The sequence below is a fragment of the Hypanus sabinus genome, unplaced genomic scaffold (genome assembly GCF_030144855.1).
Source record: "Hypanus sabinus isolate sHypSab1 unplaced genomic scaffold, sHypSab1.hap1 scaffold_1682, whole genome shotgun sequence".
NCBI lineage: Eukaryota > Metazoa > Chordata > Chondrichthyes > Myliobatiformes > Dasyatidae > Hypanus > Hypanus sabinus.
Window position 1 is genome coordinate 2060 of NW_026779766.1, and position 4534 is coordinate 6593.

The window sequence follows — 4534 nt, forward strand, 5'->3', positions numbered from 1 at the left end:
CTTCAAAGTCCATTCATTATTCTGATTGCAGAGGGGAAGAAGCTGTTCCTGAACAGCTGAATGTGTGTTTCTGTCTCATAACCTTAGATACCCAAGGTCAACCTGATATCCGGTGCCATCTGTGTCGACGTTGCTCCTTTGCAGATTGGAAGAATTATCATCGGCAGTGTCATGACGGTCTATTATTGCCCCTCATTAATGAGGGGCTGCAGATTGTCAACTGAACACGCAGTTCTCAGACAGCATCCAGCGTGTTAAGTTTTATTGGCACTCTACACGCTGCTGCTTGTAGTTGTGAGCGCTGCGAGCAGGGTTCGAACCTGCGCGGGGAATCCCCATTGGATTTCAAGTCCAACGCCTTAACCACTCGGCCATCGCAGCTCCATCAATGTTCAGCACCTACCGTAGCACTGCACCTGAAGTGAGCGTTGTACTTGATTTATTTTCGGTAACGGAAATGGCGAACCGATCATGCTTTGAGCTTGTCTTGCAGCCAGTGGCACAGGGAACATTTCGCTGGTAGGGGAAAGAATAAATTCAATTAAATACCAACAAATTCTGGAAGCAAAGTTCACACCGTCTGTAAAAAAAGCTGAAGTTGAAAAGAGATGGCTTCTATAACAGGATAATGATCCTAAACACACCTCAAAATCCACAAAGGACTACCTCAAGAGGTACAAGCTGAAGATATTGCCATGGCCCTCACAATCCCCCGACTCAAACATCATCAAAAATCTGTGGACAGACCTCAAAAGAGCTGTGCATGCAAGATGGCCCAAGCATCTCACAGAGCGAGAAGCCTTTTGCAAGGAAGAATGGACGCATATCCTCCAAACAAAAATTGAAAGACTCTTAGCTGGCTACAGAAAGCCCTCACAAGGTGTGATACTTGCCAAAGGGGTTGTTACTAAGTACTCAACATGCAGGTGGCACAAACTTGCGCTTCGGCCCCTTTTACTTTTTTTCTTATCTTGAAACTGTAAAAGATGGAAATAAAAAAGTAATCTTGCTTAAAATATTAAAGAAATGTGTTATCTTTAACTTTATGCCTTTTGGAAATCGGGTCATCTTTTACTCGCTTAGCTGTTGACAGTAACAGAAATTTTGAGCATCGGTGCCCAAATCTTTGTATTCCACCGTATCCTTCCTTGCAATGTGCATCACCGTACCACACGATGATCTATTTGACAAATCCTCCCATTCTCCTCAACTGTCTTTGATCTTAAATGTGTTTTAATCTTTTGAGATTTTGAACACGTTGAAGTCAGGCAACCTTTCTTACATTTTCTTTTCTTTAGCCTCCCTTCCTTCTTTCAGAGTGGAGTAACAATCCCAATTTTGCAACCATCAGCATCCATTCTAGAATGTAATGATACGTGAAGGAGTACTATTATTGCCTCGAGAATCTTCAGTTCCCACTTTTGGAACCCAGGTTTGTAGTCCAACTGGTCCCGTTGACATACAGATTCAGAGCTTTCAGCTTCACGGGCACCTTCTCCAGAGCCACACTATCCACTCTCACTGATGCCCACTGACACGTGTTTCTCGGTGCCATTATGCTGGAGTCATCCATAGAGCAAAATATTCATTCAGTTCGACACTTTTCTTTTCCCCCATTACTGCTTCTTCCGCGTCATTTTCCAGCTTTCTGATACCCACTCTCGCATCCCTTTTATTCTTCATATGTCTGAAAAAATTTTATTTTCTCTATTATTAGCCATTTATTTTTTTCCTGTCTTCAAATTTTATTTGCTTTCCTTTGTATTTTGAAAGCATCCCAAACCTCCAGCTTCCCACTAATGCTTGCTATATTATAAACCCTCACTTTTGCCTTTATTGTGCCTTTACTTTCCGGTATCAGCCACTGTTGCCTCATTCTCCCTATCGAATATTTATTCTTATTTGCGATGCATCTATCCTGCGCCTTTCCAATTGCCCCTAGAACACCAGTCCTGCGGGATCTGCCGTTAACCCTGCTCGTTCCCCTTTCCAATCGACTTGGCCAGCCCTAGACTTAGGTCGCTGTTGTTTTCTGCGAGTGACAGTGTCGAGAACTGTTATCGTCCCTGACATTTTTCTCTGCGAATGACGTGGTCGGGAACTGCTATTGCTATTGTGTTTCCATGCGACTGACGGGGTCGAGGATTGTTATCGTCCCTGACTTTTTTTCTGCCAGTGATTTTTTGGGGACTGCTATTGTCACTATAATTATTTTTTTAACTGCTGCAGGGGAGGAGACAATTTGGGGTTTGTGAGATTTTCTTTCATTTCCGTTTTCGTGCCGAGGTTGATGTCTGTCTTTAAATCAACACCCATGGCATGTCTGTATTCAGTTGTTGCCCAGAGCAGACAAATATCAGAGTTGTATTGTATATGCAGGCTTTGAGAATAATATTAACCGTTTGCACCTTTCTATTCTCTTCACTCGCGACACTGCAGTTCCACTTACTGTATGGAATACTCATACGTCTAATTTTAGATTCTCGCTCTCGGACTGCAGGATAAAATCGATCACATTACAATCACTGCCTCTGAAGCATTCCTGTATACTAATCTACCTGGTCAAAGCACAACACAACACACAATCCACAACTGCCTTTTCCTAATGGGCTCAACCACAATGTACTCTAAATATCCATCCAGTAGGCATTCCCAAACTACCTGCATGTTGAGTCAGTGTGGTTAGCAGGGAGGGTCGCTGCCTCCTGTGTGGTTCACCCGTCCCAGTCATTGATCAGCAGTACAGTCAACGCAATGGCTCTTCCTCCAGACCACCCGGTGTGAGTGACTGCGTGTCATCAGTCCTTGGTCGTTGCTGAAATGGTTCAGTGTCTACAGAATGGAGAAACGAGCGTCGTCACGGGAACGACACTCTGCCAACGCAGGATGGGCTGAGATTGTCACTTTCACGTGATTGGTTTCAGCTCGGTATGTTGTCAGACATTCCTGGTATTCGTCTCAGAGTTGGCTTATAATTAGTGATCACATCCATAGACTCCAAACAGAACACAAACTAGTCGTGATGTGAAGGCTTGCCTGTGTCCGTAACCTAGAGAGTGAAGCTGGCTGGAGTTAGGAATTAATGCATTGGATCTTGGTAGGGTCACTCATGCTAAACAAGTCAAATGGTAGAGGGCAGACTGAGAGTGCTCACCGGTCCTACAATTTCAAGGATTCAGCTCAGAGATAACAAGCCGAACTGGTCAAAGAAAACTTCAGTGAAACGAAAATGAAGAGACCGTCTACATATGTATCCGCCGGTATTTCTGAATCGCTACCCGGGACTTGGCAGGCAATTGTGAAAACCGAGAGGACGCTACTGACACGATGAATGAATCCCTGAACGTCGCCGACCGACAGGGATGGAGGATCTTCATTGCTGTCCCGAAAAGCCAGCGGCGAGACTGGCAATAATTTATGAAATTAGTCAACTCCGCCTTTTGGACAGGCCTCCGTTGTATCCAGGACATCTTCATATAGCGGTGACACAGAAAGGCGGCGACCGTCATTAAGGAATTCATCACCCAGGACATACCTCTTCTCACTGTTACCATCAGGAAGGAGGTGCAGATGCCGACAGCCACACACTCAGTGACTCAGGAACAAATTCTTCCCCTCTGCCATCCAACGTCTAAATGGATATTGAACCAATGAACACTGCATCACTCTTTTATCTGTTTTTAGCTATTTTAAATTTAACAATTAAATATACATATATATACTCTAATTGAATATTTGACTTTTATTTCTATATGTATCATGCATTGATTGTACTGCTGCCGCTAATTTAACAGATTTCTCGACATCGGTCCGAGAAATTAAACCCGAATCTGATTGTGATTCTGAAGTAAGTCACATCCGTAAGACAGATATTGGTGAAGATCGGAACTGAGACTCTCAATCCGGATCAGCGGAAAATGAGTTCAATGGTGAAATCCTGCCTCTCGAAATCCCAAGCGTTTGGCACAACAATGTGACCGGAGTGAGCAGTTTCGTCTGTCACCTAATTTCTGCCCGCACCGATTCGAAACCCGATATTGTATGCACGTTAGAGGCACTTGGGTCCTGGTCGGGAAAAGGGGAGAGGTTAAACTATATTAGTACACTCGCCAGTTTCAAGTTCTTCCACTTTAATGTCCACAGCGCTCATCAACATGCAGACCCATCGTTTTCCAAAGACTGCTGCGCTGTTTCCATTTCACACGTATTTCCACAACAGAGTGTAACAGCAACACAGTCTCCCAACTCCTACACTGACCTCCTGAGGCCAGCGCGCCGAACACCTTTCCAGTCATTCTGCATATGAGACGGGTTTCAGCAAACTATGCCATTCTCCGACTCTCTCTCCCTGCTGACTTGCACCTCCCGGAGCTCTATCATTCCTCGAATAAATATTCAGCTGGTTTGACTTTCCAAAATGTGACACTTCAAACTTACCTGCATTTAAAACTATCTCCAATTCCTTCTTCAGTGCTTCTCTTTGATATTGCCAATTATCTCGTGCGGCAATGCAAAAATCGTGAAGCAAATCGCT

The 4534-nt window shown here is 44.2% G+C and overlaps 1 non-coding gene across 1 annotated transcript; it reads right to left on the minus strand.

Moving 5' to 3' along the window:
* Window positions 1-299: 299 nt before the first annotated feature.
* trnas-uga (transfer RNA serine (anticodon UGA)) lies at window positions 300-381 on the minus strand. Its single transcript has one exon. It is a non-coding gene; the product is annotated as a tRNA-Ser (tRNA).
* Between the last annotated feature and the right edge of the window lie 4153 nt (window positions 382-4534).